The sequence below is a fragment of the Mytilus galloprovincialis genome, chromosome 9 (genome assembly GCF_965363235.1).
Source record: "Mytilus galloprovincialis chromosome 9, xbMytGall1.hap1.1, whole genome shotgun sequence".
Taxonomy (NCBI): Eukaryota; Metazoa; Mollusca; class Bivalvia; order Mytilida; family Mytilidae; genus Mytilus; species Mytilus galloprovincialis.
Window position 1 is genome coordinate 58,563,713 of NC_134846.1, and position 17,762 is coordinate 58,581,474.

Below are 17,762 nucleotides of genomic sequence, written 5' to 3' on the forward strand. Positions count from 1 at the left end.
GTACTGGCACTGTTGCAGGAAGGTCTGCAATCTTTTTGGTGATCTGTGAAGCTGCCTCTCGCTAAGCCTCAACCACAGGCTTGAACACCTTGTAAAGGTCCCGCCTAAGTTCAATCTTGTAGAGGTGATGCTGCATATTACTGGCTTGAATCTTCCGTTTGGTGTCTTGCAACTCCCTGACAAGTGCCTCACGCTGCTTAGGGTCGATAATCTTGATAAATGTCATTTATCTAATAGGATCAAATGCTGTTGAACGCCCCTAAGCGTTGGTGTGAACGCCCCTAATCAATGAGTTGCGCATGAAGGTATTACACAGCTGATACGGATCCCTTTTCTTCGAAAGATTCAAGTGTCATGGGTATGTGCACTGGTGGTCTCAAAGCGTCTTGGCAGGGCATTGGGGTTGAGAAAATCGCTACACCTTACCATAATGGTGGAGTTCTATGCATTGAAATCACCTCCACCGCTTTTGATCGGTCGAAGGATCACGCAACTGCATTTTCAACATGGAACCCACTCAAAATTGCATTTGCAGGGCCATTCGAACTTGCAGGGCTGGGGTTCCTCTGTGTCCAGATATTATCTATTTATATTATCTTATACCTCAAAGAACTCATTTAATTTGCATATTTTCCATTTGCCTTGGTGCTTGTAAAATCGATGGTTACAAATCCATAGGGCTTGGACCAGCAATGCTTACACAGAGCGTCAAACTGTACTGTTCCTTGGTGAGATCGTTGCAGTGATCGCGTCGGATGTGGTCGATATTCTTAGCATTCTGCTGAAAGAGGCAGGGGAAGTTGGCATTCTCCCGGATCGACTGGCGGGGCAGTGTGAAGAAGTTCTGGCACAGGTAGAAACAATCGACGTTGTCTTTACACGTGTTCTGTTTTCTCAGCATCAATTCGTCAAACACAATGAGGTTCACCATGAGGTTCTTACGGCTGGGATCAAGTTCTCAGGGGTTTGGTGCATCGCTCCCTTGATCGAAAAAAAGTCTCGATACCACTTCGGTGTCGTGGTGGTGATAAGGTGTTGACCACATCGATCAACGAGTAGGGTGACTTGCCCTTGCACTGTAGGAGGTCTCGATATCTTCTTTAGGGAAGCTTTTTTCCAAGGATTGCTCCAGCAGTTGGTAGATAGGTTGGTGAAGCGATTATCCGTAGACGTACAATCGATTGTAGTCGGAGCCATCCATCGCGCTGGAATAGGTTGTTCAGCAGCGTCGTCTTACCACAGTCCGATTTCCCAATGATCAACCGTCTTATCGATCGCTGAAGTAGGAGGTAGTGATTACTCCTCGTGGGGGCGTTGGCACTGTAGGATATGTCTTCAACGTTCATTTATTAAAATAACATATAGAGATGATTTTCTGCGTGAAAGTCATAGAAAGACGTACACAGTTAACACAAGCGAGGTATTGACCAGCAACGGGCGACGGAGAAAGGTTGGCAATTGCAAGGTGTGCGATGCCAAGAAGTCTCAGTTCGTTGCTACAACCGGTACAGGGTTCATGAACAAACTAATCAACCGATTACCCATGGAAATGCATGTACCCGGACACAACTTCACCGGGCGAGGGACTAGACTTAGAAAGCGACTACTTCCCGATGGCACCCGAAAGCTTGGTCAAAACCCATTATTCAAGTTGACCAAATATCACCACGATCTTTGTTATGCCCAGCACAAGGATGCAACCGCACGCAACACCATCTGTGACGAAGCTATGCTAGCCTCGCTTAACACTATTCCCAACTGTACCACACACGAACGCTTGGACTGCAGTATCGTCGGACCAATCATCGGTACCAAAGTTCGATTCGGTCTGGGTGTTAAAAAACTGTTCGCTGGACCGATGAGCTAGCTGAGGAGTTGCACAAACCAGTTCGAAGTTAGTTTCATAAACGCTGTGTAGCGGTGGGTGGTGTGGATGAGACCTGGGCGGCCGACCTCGTTGATATGAGTGACTTCTCTAGGGACATCAAGGGAAATAAATTTATCCTGAGCATTATCGATGTCTTCTCGAAATATGACTGGCTGATACCACTCAAGAACAGGAAGGGGGTGATGGTGCGGGATGCCTTCTTAGCGGTGTGCCCAAGAAGCTATGTACAGACAAAGGCAACACACATGTAAATCAGCTGCTTCAAAAGCATGGTATCGATCTCTATTCCACCGGGAACGAAGATAAGTGAAGTATTGTCAAACGTTGAAACCGCACCATGAAAGAGAAAATGTTCAAATACTTTTCAGCCAACTCCACACGCACCTATATCGATGTCCTGGACGATCTTGATCGCCAGTGCAATACCACCAAGCACCGCTATCAAGATGGGCCTTGCAAGGTATGCACATACCAAATATAGTATATTTGGTATGTGCATACCTTGCAAGGTCCTCATGTCCGTCAGACAGTTTTCACTTGACCTTGACCTTATTTCATGGATCAGTGAACAAGGTTAAGTTTTGGTGTTCAAGTCTATATCTCAGATAGTTAAGTTTTTTGTGTTTTGGTCTGTTTTTCTTATACTATATGCAATAGGTCTACTATATTTGGTGTATGGAATGATTGTAAGGTGTACATATCTAGCTGACAGGTGTCATCTGACCTTGACCTCATTTTCATGGTTCAGTGGTTAAAGTTAAGTTTTTGAATTTTGGTCTATTTTTCTCATACTATATGCAATATGTTTACTATATTTGGTGTATGGAATGATTATTAGGTGTACATGTCTAGCTGACAGGTGTTATCTGACCTTGACCTAATTTTCATGGTTCAGTGGTCAAAGTTAGCTTTTGAGTTTTGGTCTATTTTTCTAATACTATATGCAATAGGCCTAGGTCTACTATATTTAGTGTATGGAATGGTTGTAAGGTGTACATGTCTAACTGACATGTGTCATCTGACCCTGACCTCATTTTCATGGTTCAGTGGTCAAAGTTAAGTTTTTGAGTTTTGGTCTATTTTCTAATACTATATGCATTAGGTCAACTATATTTGGTGTATGGAAATTATCTACATACTTATCTATAATAAAATTATGTCAGTCGCGCAGGTTTTATTTGACCTTGACCTCATATTCACGGTTCATTGCTAAGTGCTATGTGTTTGTGTTTTGGTCGGTTTTTCTTAATTTATAAGCAATAGGTCAACTATATTTGTTGTATAGAAGAATTGTTAGATGTACATGTCTGCCTGGCATGGTTCATCTGACCTTGACCTTATTTTCATGGTTAATTGATCAATGTTTCATTTTCTTGGTTTATGTTGAGTTTATGTGACAGTTGTAATAAAGCTTTATATTTAAGACTATCAAAATAATATCAATGATTAGTAAAGAAGGCGAGACATTTCAGCGTGTGCACTCTTGTTTTTTATGTGTGTGTGTGTTTCTTTCTTCCACAACGAATGTCTTGATTAGGGACTGAATGGTTGCAGCAGTCCACTCCATTATTCAAAATAAGCTATTTCTTATGTTCAAGCGTATTTTAATATTTAGGTCCTTCGTTACTCCTCTAATATGTGTTGAGGAACATGTTGACTATATACATTTTGTTCCTCTCGTAATAAGCTTTCTAATGAGGTGTAAGGTTTATCTATAATTAAGGGCTAAAGGGTCACAGCATTCCATTCCATTATTCAAAATATCTATTTCATTATTCAAAATTGGCTATTTCTTAATTTTCACGCGTATTTTGGCATTTGATCCTCCGTAAACTCTCTAATGGTCATTGCGGCACATATCGTTTATACTCAGTTTATTCATCTATCAATAAGCTTTAATTTAGTGTATAAATTTTGCCTTGATTAGGGACTGAAGGGTTGCAGCAGTCCATTCCATTCTTCAAAATTAGTTATTTCTCAATGTTCACGCGTATTTCGAGATTTAAGTCCTTTGTTACTCCTGTAAAATGCGTTGCGGAACATATTGACTATATACATTTTGTTCCTCTTTTGATAAGCTTTCGATTGAGGTATAATATATATCTGTAATTAGGGGCTGAAGGGTCATAGCAGTCCATTCCATTATTCAAAATATCCATTTCATTATTCAAAATTGGCTATTTCTCGATGTTCACGCGTAGTTCGATATTTAAGTCCTTCGTTACTACTCTAATATGCGTTGCGGAACATATTGACTATATACATTTTGTTCCTCTATTAATAAGTTTTCGATCGAGGTATAATATATATCTGTAATTAGGGACTGAAGGGTCCTGCCAGTCCATTCCATTATTCAAAATTTCCATTCCATTATTCAAATTTGGCTATTTCTCAATGCTCACGCGTATTTCGATATTTAAGTCCTTCATTTCTCCTCTAATATGCGTTACGGAACATATTGACTTTATACCGTTTGTTCCTTTCTTTATAAGTTTTCGATTGAGGTATAATATATATCTATAATTAGGGGCTGAAGGGTCCTGTCAGTCCATTCCATTATTCAAAATTTCCATTTCATTATTCAAAATTGGCTGTTTCTCAATGTTGACGCGTATTTCGATATTTAAGTCATTCGTTACTCCTCTAATATGGCGGAACATATTGACTATATACATTTTGTTCCTCTATTAATAAGCTTTCGATCGAGGTATAATATATATTTGTAATTAGTTGCTGAAAGGTCTTGCCAGTCCATTCCATTATTCAAAATGTCCATTTCATTATTCAAAATGTCAATTTCATTATTCAAAATTGGCTATTTCTGAATGTTCACACGTATTTCGATATTTAAGTCCGTCGTTACTCCTCTAATATGCGTTGCTGAACATATTGACTATATAGCTTTTGTTCCTCTCTGAATAAGCTTTCGATTGAGGTATAATATATATCTGTAATAAGGGGCTGAAGGGTCCTGCCAGTCCATTCCATTATTCAAAATTGGCTATTTCTGAATGTTCACGCGTAATTCGATATTTAAGTCAATCGTTTCTCCTCTAATATGCGTTGCGGAACAAATTGACTATATAGCTTTTGTTCCTCTCTTGATAAACTTTTGATTGAGGTATAATATATATCTGTAATCAGGGGCTGAAGGGTCCTGCCAGTCCTTTCCATTATTCAAAATATCCATTTCATTATTCAAAATTGCCTATTTCTCAATGTTCACGCGTAATTCGATCTTTAAGTCCTTCGTTACTACTCTAATATGCGTTGCGGAACAAATTGACTATAAACCTTTTGTTCCTCTCTTGATAAGCTTTCGATTGAGGTACAATATATATCTGTAATTAGTGGCTGAAGGGTCCTGCCAGTCCATTCCATTATTCAAGATATCCATTTCATTATTCAAAATTGGCTATTTCTCAATGTTCACGCGTAATTCGATCGTTAAGTCCTTTGTTACTTCTCTTATATGCGTTGCGGAACAAATTGACTATATACCTTTTGTTCCTCTTTTAATAAGCTTTCGATTGAAATATAATATATATCTGTAATTAGGGGTTGAAAGGTCCTGCCAGTCCATTCCATTATTCAAAATATCCATTTTATTATTCAAAATTGGCTATTTTTCAATGTTCACGCGTAATTCGATCGTTAAGTCCTTTGTTACTTCTCTTATATGCGTTGCGGAACAAATTGACTATATACTTTTTGTTCCTCTTTTAATAAGCTTTCGATTGAAATATAATATATATCTGTAATTAGGGGTTGAAGGGTCCTGCCAGTCCATTCCATTATTCAAAATATCCATTTCATTATTCAAAATTGGCTATTTCTTAATTTTCACGCGTATTTTGGCAATCAGGTCTTCTAATATTCGTTGCGGAACATATTGACTATATACATTTTGTTCCTTTTGTATTCAGCTTTCGAATCAGGTATAAGGTTTATCTATAATAGGGGCTAAAGGGTCGCCGCAGTCCATTCCATTATTCAAAATATCCATTTCATAATTCAAAATTGACTTTTTCTTAATTTTCACGCGTATTTTGGCAATCAGGTCTTCTAATATTCGTTGCGGAACATATTGACTATATACATTTTGTTCCTCTTGTAATCAGCTTTCGAATGAGGTATAAGATTTATCTATAATTAGGGGCTAAAGGGTCGCCGCAGTTCATTCCATTATTCAAAATATCCATTTTATTATTCAAAATTGGCTATCTCTTAATTTTCACGCGTATTTCGGCATTTAGGTCTTCTAATATTCGTTGCGGAACATACTGACTATATACCTTTTGTTCCTCTTGTAATCAGCTTTCGAATGAAGTATAAGGTGTATCTATGATTAGGGGATGAAGGGTCGCCGCAGTCCATTCCATTATTCAAAATATCCATTTCATTATTCAAAATTGGCTATTTCTTAATTTTCACGCGTATTTTGGTATTTAGGTCTTCTAATATTCGTTGCGGAAAATATTGACTATAAGCATGTTGTTCCTCTTGTAATCAGCTTTCGAATGAGGTATAAGGTTTATCTATAATTAGGGGCTAAAGGGTCGCCGCAGTCCATTCCATTATTCAAAATATCCATTTCATTATTTAAAATTGGCTATTTCTTAATTTTCACGCGTATTTTGGCATTTAGGTCTTCTAATATTCGTTGCGGAACATATTGACTATAAGCATGTTGTTCCTCTTGTAATCAGCTTTCGAATGAGGTATAAGGTTTATCTATAATTAGGGGCTAAAGGGTCGACGCAGTCCATTCCATTATTCAAAATATCCATTTCATTATTCAAAATTGGCTATTTCTTAATTTTCACGCGTATTTTGGCAATCAGGTCTTCTAATATTCGTTGCGGAACATATTGACTATATACATTTTGTTCCTCTTGTAATCAGCTTTCGAATGAGGTATAAGGTTTATCTATAATAGGGGCTAAAGGGTCGCCGCAGTCCATTCCATTATTCAAAATATCTATTTCATAATTCAAAATTGACTTTTTCTTAATTTTCACGCGTATTTTGGCAATCAGGTCTTCTAATATTCGTTGCGGAACATATTGACTATATACATTTTGTTCCTCTTGTAATCAGCTTTCGAATGAGGTATAAGGTTTATCTATAATAGGGGCTAAAGGGTCGCCGCAGTCCATTCCATTATTCAAAATATCCATTTCATAATTCAAAATTGACTTTTTCTTAATTTTCACGCGTATTTTGGCAATCAGGTCTTCTAATATTCGTTGCGGAACATATTGACTATATACATTTTGTTCCTCTTGTAATCAGCTTTCGAATGAGGTATAAGATTGATCTATAATTAGGGGCTAAAGGGTCGCCGCAGTTCATTCCATTATTCCAAATATATATTTCATTATTCAAAATTGACTATCTCTTAATTTTCACGCTCATTTCGGCATTTAGGTCTTCTAATAATCGTTTCGGAACATATTGACTATATACATTTCGTTCGTCTTGTAATCAGCTTTTGTATGGGGTATAAGGTTTATCTATAATAGGGGCTAAAGGGTCGCCGCAGTCCATTCCATTATTCAAAATATCCATTTCATTATTCAAAATTGACTTTTTCTTAATTTTCACGCGTATTTTGGCAATCAGGTCTTCTAATATTCGTTGCGGAACATATTGACTATATACATTTTGTTCCTCTTGTAATCAGCTTTTGAATGAGGTATAAGATTTATCAATAATGAGGGGCTAAAGGGTCGCCGCAGTCCATTCCATTATTCAAAATATCCATTTCATTATTCAAAATTGACTTTTTCTTAATTTTCACGCGTATTTTGGCAATTAGGTCTTCTAATATTCGTTGCGGAACATATTGACTATATACATTTTGTTCCTCTTGTAATCAGCTTTCGAATGAGGCATAATATTTATCTATAATTAGGGACTAAAGGGTCGCCGCACTCCATTCCATTATTCAAAATATCCATTTCATTATTCAAAATTGGCTATTTCTTAATTTTCACGCGTATTTTGGCATTTAGATCTTCTAATATTCGTTGCGGAACATATTGACTATATACATTTTGTTCCTCTTGTAATCAGCTTTCGAATGAGGTATAAGGTTTATCTATTATTAGGGGCTAAAGGGTTGCAGCAGTCCATTCCATTATTCAAAATATCCATTTCATTATTCAAAATTGGCTATTTCTTAATTTTCACGCGTATTTTGGCATTTAGGTCTTCTAATATTCGTTGCGGAACCTTTAATAGCTGACTATGCGGTAATGGCTTTGCTCATTGTTGAAGGCTGTACGGTGAGCTATAGCTGTTAATGTCTGTGTCATTGTGGTCTTTCTGGATATTTGTCTCATTGGCAATCATACCACATCTTTTTTTTTTTATATTTCCTCATTTTTATGCATATTGTGGCTTTTAGGTCCTCCGTAAACCGTCTTATGGTCATTTCGAATCAAAATATAGCTATAGTGTCACAGTCATTTTTTTTTTTATATTTTTTTCACTATTCACCGCTTCAATTTGAATAATGAAACATAAACCATTTCATTATTCATTATTCATTTTTCAATATTGAATAGTGAATAGTGAACTATTTCATTATTCATTATTGAATAATGAATAATGAACTATGAATAATGGACGTACTTCAGCGCGGTGATCTTTTAATACAGGTTCAAACTATATGAAATGTACTATAGAGGATAAGCTGTCAGTTGATACCAGAGGGACAGTCATACTCATAGGTCGAAAATAAACTGACAATTCCATGACTTACAAAGAAACAGACAAACAGAAAAATATTAGTACACAATCCACAATAGATAAAAGTAAAGACAAGACAACAGAAACCCAACCAACAACTGTGGTGATCTCAGGTGCTCCGGAAGGGTAGGCAGATCCTGCTCCACATATGGCACCCGTCAGAAATTGCGAGTACCCCCATATCTGTACTAAGTGGGTGTTTCCATATACAAGACCCTGGCCAAAATTCACTTTGTGCTTTTATTAAATATATTTCTATTTCTTTCTGTCGGATGAGTTAAATCTGTTTCAACTGAATTGTGTAGTTGTTCTAATGTTGAACCGTTCAACTACTGTCCCAAGTAAGTGAAATAGGACTCCCACTAACATGTTTAACCCGCCACATTATGTATGTGTCTGTTCCAAGGCAAGAGCACGTAATTCAGTGGTTGTCGTTTGTTGCTGTGTTACGTCTTTGTTTTTCGTTCAAAGTTTTGTACATAAGTCTGGCCGTTAGTTTTCTTGTTTGAATTTTTTTACATTTGTCATTTCCGGGTTATTTGTGTCTGTTGTTTTCATTCAAAATGTTCTTGTATACCGTTCAATTGAGCTAAGCTATGTGCAACTGATTTCTAATTTTTGTTCTGATATTGAACTGTTACACCACTGTCCCAGGTTAGGGGGCCATTTATCGGCCACACACATGCCTAACCGCGTATCATACTAAATGTGCCTGTCCCAAGTCAGAAGCATGCAGTTTAGTGGTTCATGTCTATCATATTTATTTTGTTTAAATTTTTTCACATTTTTCATGTCGAGGTTATTCTATAAACGACTATATGGTATTAGTTTGTCATTGTCGAAAGCATTACGGTTATCAATAATTGCTTATATGCTCTCCATTTGAACTCTTGTAGATAATTGTCTTAAAGACAATCATACTACATCTCTTTATTTGTATAATGAGAATGTATTGTAAATAGTGACATTTTAATATAAGACTGAAAATTGTTTCTTATTACCATGTATAGTTAACTGAAAAAGTAAAAGCGCATGTACTTTCAAGTTCATATAAAAAATAAACATGTGACACCATATATATAGTAAGTGAAATAGCGCATTAATTTCTCACGGAACAAATATAATTTTAACGCGTGATCTACAATAAAAAAAGACTACCTTTTTTTATAAGTAAACTGTATTTTGCAAAAACTTTTATAAATTTTTGAGCATCAATGCTCTTCAACTTCTTACTTTAGATGACCTCTTAACATTTTGATTCAAGCGTCTGTAATGAGTATTCTGTAAATAAAACTCACATCTAACATACGCTAACATAAGCCTTCAGTTGTATCTTATCTAACATACACTAACATAAGCCTTGTATCTTATCTAACATACACTAACATAAGCCTTGTATCTTTGTATGTTTTTCCTGGAAACATAATATAATGTGCACGCGATTAAAGTGTAAGCTTATGTTATGCTCTGTATGTACTTATCTGTGCATTAAATGTTATTTCAAAAAAAATTTTAACAGAACTTAAATACATTTTTTTCTAATATGTGTTTGCAAATATTAAATGTGTTCATGTTTAGATGTTACCTATTTAACAGTGAAAGTATTAAAATTAAAACAAAGAAATTAATTGGTTGTTGTCGATTGTTATTGTTAAGAAAGTAGTACAGGTGAATTTTATGAAAGATGGGAAATATGCTAATACAAATTTATCAGTATGAATATAGTTTCTTACATCAGTGTCCTCAATCACTTTGTACAATACGCTTCTACTTAGTACTCTGGAATATGGTCCTTTAGATTTTATTTGAGTAATGGTTGTGTTGATTATAATAAGATGGTGCCCTTTCATTTTTTGAGTAGAGACCTTAGAAAAATAACAAAATACCGTATACGGGGTGAACATTTTCGCTTATTTTCGCGGATAGAGCAAAATTGCCAAAATGAATTCCGCCAATTTAAAAGTGCACATGCAAAAGTATTGATAAAATTTTTGAATCCGCCAAAATAATAACCGCCAAAATATTTCGTATACCTTATTCAATGAAAATCGCGACATTTTACACCTGTGAAATAACCCGCTTTACGGTAGTATGTTTCGTTTCGAAATGAAAGATGTACATTCAGTCGAATAGTTTCAAGCATTTTTGGGCTATTAAATATATCTGTTCACTGATCTTCAAGAAATCTATTAAAATCTAGGTTAACAATGTTGTTTTCAATGATACATAGATTGCACAGCTTTAAATATAATGTCGTCGACTACTACATAACCTTGGGATAATTTTCCAATAATGACGGACAACGATATGATTGTTTGTCTTGTTTATTTGTCCACCGAGGAAGATCAAAAGTCAGCAGTGATGAAAAACCATAATGATTCCTACTTTATTCAGATTGTGTCTACTTAGCACTTTGTTTAACTACAGAAAAGACTTCTCTGAGTAATGATTGACGTACAGTTACAAATTACTACATACGGTTTGTAAATGTTACTTGTAAAGGGTAGCTACATACTTTGGATAAAATATGTTAGTGTCTACATTGATCAGCTTTACAGAAAACAGAAAATGTCCCAATTCCTTCTGAATGTATGCAGAATTCAGTTTCACTGTAGCTACTGAAGCAGGCTTTCCGTAGTAACAAGAAAAGGTGTACCTCCTTTCCAAATAATGCACGTTTTTATTTATTCCCTTATTCAAGTAAGACTGTGTTATATAGTGTGTTACATATTGTTATGACATAAGGTGTAGATATGTAAAGTGGTGCAAAAAATACCGCTCAATGACATGTGTTGTTAGTTGGGTTTACATTTCTTTTTTTTTTTTTCTAATTTGAGTGTTTGAAGTCTGTGTGAATTTTATTTTTTTGCGATTCATGTTATTCAATTTTGCCTGTGTCAATAACATTGGATGTTATATAGACTTATAATTTAATTTTGGATGTAACGCGTCTTCTGATTGGCTGACATCGTTTTGTTTTTATATCATAGACCCAATTTTGTCATGTGACCATAAGGTCATCAATTTACATGATTGACCCCGGTTTAAAACAGAACTTTGAATTAAATTATAAAAAAATATCTGTAATATTTTGTCAGTCTGTTCGAAATAACATAAAAAAAAAAAATAGGTGCACACTGTTAAATAACCCGCTACGCGCGTTACTCAGTGTGCACCACATTTTTTATTTTATTTCTTCATAGACAGAAAAAATATTACAGTCATTCCTTAATTAAAAATACAAGAGGGGCGACAGATACCATAGGAAAATAAAGCTCATAGATCGAAAATAAACTGACAACAACATGGCTAAAAAATGAAAGAGACAAACAGACAAATAATAGTACACAAGACACAACAAAAATGTGTAATATCGCACGATATCTATCGTTACATGTTTTGAAGTATATTTTTTTTCACTTCACTCTAAAATAATGTGTCGTGTTATCTTCGCTTAATAATTCACATCATGTCTCGCATATGTATGTAATTTGATTATGTAGTACAATGTATACTGTATAAATTATGCTATATGTTGTTTTTTTCTCATTGTAATTAGTAGCTTTGAACTCTTGTTATTATGGAATTAAAAATGTTGATTAGATATTTGTCTTAGGTTTGATCTGTCCCTTATTTTACAATTTTTATTCAATATACCACGAGTTCTAGCTTGATATTTGAAGTTAAATCCGAATTGACTTATTATCAAAATTCTAAAATTTAGCTGAAATATGAAATCCGGTGTAATCAGTCGCAAAAGCCGATCATGATCCGATTATTTATTTCATATGGATATGTGAAGACAGCTTAGGTTAATGAAGTGGTTTTAGATTATTTTTGTGTTGTATATGAATATTATAATCAATTTCAATAGACAGATAAGGATATTGTTGAATAATAGAAGTACTTTCATATTATCGCAAAATTTATTTCTTTTCTTATACAAATTAAAATTCTAGCAGACTGCTTGATATAAGCAATGTCAAGTTCAGTACCTGTTTTTAATTTAAATCATATTTCTTTCTTTTCTTATCATATTTTCAGGCCGACTCCTTGATGTAAGCAAAGTCGAGTTCAGTTCCTGTTTTAATTTTGAACGATATGTCTTTCTTTTACAAATCATCATTTCAGGCCGCCTCCTTGATATCAGGAATGACAAGTTCAATGTCTTTCTTCAACCATCAAAGATTTGTATAGTTTGTATCTAAAGTAGGACAACTTCGATAAAGAATTATTTATTTGTATAATTATTTCCATTAAAAAGAATACATGTATGTCGGTATGTCTCATGGTGAAAATCTTATTTCATCTTTTTTTTAAATCGATGTATTAAGGGTTACATTTACTTCTCACGATTCTTTGAATTTAAAATCAATTGTACTGTAAGTATATACCTTTAAGAAATGTCTGTAATATTTGTTCTGTCTATGAAGAAATAACATAAACAATGTGGTGCACACTGAATAACGCGCGTAGCGGAATTATTTAACAGTATGCATCACATTTTTTCATGTTATTTTGAATAGACTGACAAAATATTACAGTTATTTCTAATAATTCAATTCTAAATTTCATTTTAAACCGGCGTAAATCATGAAAAAACGTTGATAACGTCGTGGTCACATGACAAAATTGTGTCTATGATACGATAAACAAAACGACGTGAGCCAATCAGAAGATGCGTTACATCCAAATTAAATTATATTGTCATGTATCAAGACAACAAACTCGATCATTCCGACTTTTCTTTCTTATATTCAGAAGTTTAAAACGAAACCTATCTCATCAAACTTAATTTGAAAACTAGATGTCTTTAAGATCACATGTTTTTCAATATTATCTTGCACAACCTATCAGTGAAAATAAGCTCGAGGAGATGGAATTATTACAATTTTCATATATCACTATATAGAAAATACTCTGATAAACAATGCTGATTTTGTAATTTTTCATATACAAACCTTTATATAAATACTACCGGAAATTGAAGGTCTGCTTTATACCTTGACTCTTTTCCGAGATAATGACACAGATGGTCGACTGTCAACTTTCCGTTTCTCAGCTGTAACAAACCCTCTGTCCCTCGTATTGTGTAAACCTGTCTAAATTGACATGTTACTCTTGTGCATGTTCACGTATACGAACAAAATTAACAGGTTTATACATTTTCTCATGGCACAAAAAACTTTCCAAATAGAGCTATGAGGAAAATATCTGAAATCGAATCTATATAAGTGTTACGGTCACCATCACGAGTTGCAAAAACTCTTCTTAACTTTACTTTTCAAATTGAGATATTCAAACTTAATGGTAGTTCGAACGGCGGGTGATGAATTAATATCAGGAAATTGTTACCCTGTATACGTGACCGAACTCAGTCCTTTTTTAATCATATGATTCCTTCAGTTTTAGTTGTCAAGGTGATTTCTTAGTGGATGTACGTCATTTGAACATCGGTAAACTACTTTTTTTAAATTTATACACTATTCAGTTTTAAAGAAATACTTTAAAAGCCATTAGGAAATTGCATGCTTCGCAAAATTATTATCTGTATAAACCAATCTATGTAATTGCTATAAAATAAAATTTAAAATCATTAACAAATAAGATTATATAAATTCCAATAGTTGTTTTTTCAAAGTTAAATGATGGTCTTACGATATTCTGAAAGGCTTTCTTAAAAATCACCATAGATACCAGGTTTTTAAATTTGCTCGACAGACGTGCTTTTTGTGAACAACAAACGCATCTGCAACGCTCGAATCATAAAAAAAATTAAAAGGCTAAATAAATTACTAAGTTGTTCACCATTGAGGATTAAAATAACAAAAGGTTTTGCCAAATACAGATATGGTATCATATTCCTGAGAATAAAAAATCAACAGTATTTCCCGACAATTCAAAATTAAATGAATAATTAAGTAATAAATATGATTATTATTAATATGCCAAAACTAAAATGTTGTCTACTGGACTGGTGAAACCTGCGTATTGGAAACCTTTTTCAGCAGTTGAGTCGACCCAGTGGTTTCAGATAAAACCTTATTTATAAATACATAAATTAGGCTGTTATTTTTCTCGTTTGAACTGTTTTATATTTGTCATTTCGGGGCCATTTATAGCCGACTATGTGATATGGGCTTTGCTCATTGTTGAAGACCGTACGGTGACCTAGAGTTGTAGATGTTTCTGTCATTTGGTCTCTTGTAGAGAGTTGTCTCATTGGCAATCATACCATTTTTTATACTTATAAAAGATTCAAGACTTATATGGTGTACGCCAAACGAGCGTTTCATCTAAACAAATATTGCGCTCGTATAAAACAGATAAACAGCCTAATCATGTATGAAGTTGAAGAGTTCTGAGATAAACACATTCCAAAATGTATTGCTTTAAACAACTAAGATATATCCTTTGTTTTTCGAACAATTTAAATAGCCTTTCATTATGTGAAAAAGGAAAAGAAAAAAATGAATAATAAAGCAGTTGATTTCAAAACGATTAATGTGTTTGAGTTTATGAATTTGATAAAGGACTTTCCGTTTAAGGTTTTCGTTGAGCTCGGTATTTTTCTTAGTTTTTAAATTTTTTTGTATACCGTAATCAATTGTAATCAATTGTAAAACAGCATTTAAATAAACATAATTTATATACCAAATATCGGGTTATTATCGCAAAGTATTTTCTCGTGGCTGATGTTTTTGATTTCAGTCTTGATACGGACAATACAATCGTTTACATGTTCAATGTTCGTCATGTAAACGTACAATTAAAAAACTATTGATTGACAACACTGAATTGAAAAAAAAAACTGTGTAACCAGTAGTACGAATATTGAAACGTTTTCGAAAAACAATTATTTTGCACTTATATTGGAATATCAAATTACCCTATTGAAACATATATACGTTATTAAATAAATTTAAAACTATGCTATTCATATGACTGATATTCAGTACTATTCACATAAGAAAAGTTTGTTTTTATTACACTGTTCTCATTTCACGAAGTATCAGGTTATGATATTGACACATGTGTGTACTATACGCACTGAACATTACCAGTATCTGTCAAATTCACGAAACATTTCCACCATTAGGTCTTATATACGTCAGTTATCAGTTGGTAATCTTACATTTTTACATTTTTCTTGAATCAATCGCAGAAGCTGGATATTCTTGTCTAGACTGCAGAAATCCTGTAAAAGATATTGACTACGATAAAAATTAAAGCAGAAAATAATTCAATTTGAAGTAGTGTAAAAGGGACAGTTATGTCATACGGTCATATTTTAAATCTAATCTGGATAGACCAGACAAGAGAATACTCATCGGACTATATATAACGGAAAAGATTTGTAATTTACAGTCAAACCTGCTGTACAGGTCAACTCTATTGAGCATACAACCATATTGTCAGGTCTCCTTTTTTCGGTCACGGCAAAATTCAAAACGATTTATGAAAATTTTTATAAGAAGGATACACACATTGTTTTAAATTCTTTTGAAGTGTTTGGGTTTTATATTTTTTAGGCATTTATTTAGGTAATTAACTAATTAAGTTCACTTTTTTTATAAATACTTTTTAGGTTCGGAACAGATATATTGTAAAAACGCTTGTCTATTGTTAAAGACGGAACGTTAATCTCTACATGTCTTTTACTTGTATTTTTTTTTTTTTTGTGTCAATGTGTTGCTTTCTCATAATTATAGACGTAATCTTTACCCTCATCTCTCATCTTATTCTATCTTTGTATATTGCTTTCAAAAAAAATGACGCATACCAATTTGAATCGTTCGATGTGCGTGCCAAAAGAATATTGGCGAATATTGGTTCATAAATGCATGAGAGAGTAACATCAACATGACAGCATCATCGAAATATCAGTGTTATCAGTACCCAGTTAAGAATAAGACAGTTGTTTCAATTCGTTATTTGTGTTTGAACTTTTGATTTTGTCATTTGTTAAAGGACTTGCTGTGTTGAATTTTCCATGGAGTTCGATATTTTCTATTCGATTTTTAATATACAACAGTATTAAGAGGTCATCAGCATTTCTGTAACAACGTCTTAATGTCTAAACATCTACACAATATATCAAATGCAAATCTGTCAATCGCCCTAATTTTAAGGAATATCTATCACTTCGTACATTATTGGACCTTTGAAACATTTTTAGTTTTTTTATTCGAGCGTCACTGATTATTCTTTAAATTTGTAGACGAAACACGCGTATGCCGCATAAACAATTTCCAACTTGGATGAGTTAATGTATAATAGCTGGCTAAACTTCACAGTCGCATAAAATTACTTTCTATTGACAACAAAACACACAGACATTACAAAAAAAAATGTCAAAAATAGGGATACAGCAGTCATCATTGTGTGATGAACTTAATCACTTACTCTAGACAAACAAACAAATGTGCCAACTGAAAAAAACCCAAAAGGCTTAAAGACAAAAACAAAAAAAAAGAATACAAAATTTTACATAGCACATCAACACAAAGACAGACGTATAAGTATCGAGCCACGTCAAATAAATGTTACCAAAATGCACTAAACTCTATAACTCTAATATAATTGACAAAACAAGACGAATGATAACACCAGTATTAAAAAAAACAAATACAAAGTAAATATTCTGATTTCAAATTAAAGAGTTCAGCATCTTAAACTCGACAGTGTACATTTAAAATATACACGTACTTATGTACACCTTTATATGTTGTGCGATGCGTACTATTATTTTTTTTTTTGTCATGTGTACTAGTATTTGTCTGGTAATTATTTTATTTTTTAGCCATGGCATTGCCAGTTTATTTTTAATCTATTACTTCAATGTATAGCTGCTGTTTGGTATGAGCAAAGGCACCATGTTGTAGACCGTATTTTGACCTATAATGATTTACTTATACAAATCATGACTTTGATGGAGAGTTGTCTCATTGGCACTCATACCACAACTTCTTATATCAATGTATATTAACTTTCTACAATTTTAATTGAACATTTTTTATTGTGTTACCAAATGAAAATAAACGCTACTTAATATACAATTCCGTTAGATCATCCAGGAAGAGCGATAAATGTACTTTAACACATGCCATTACTGCAT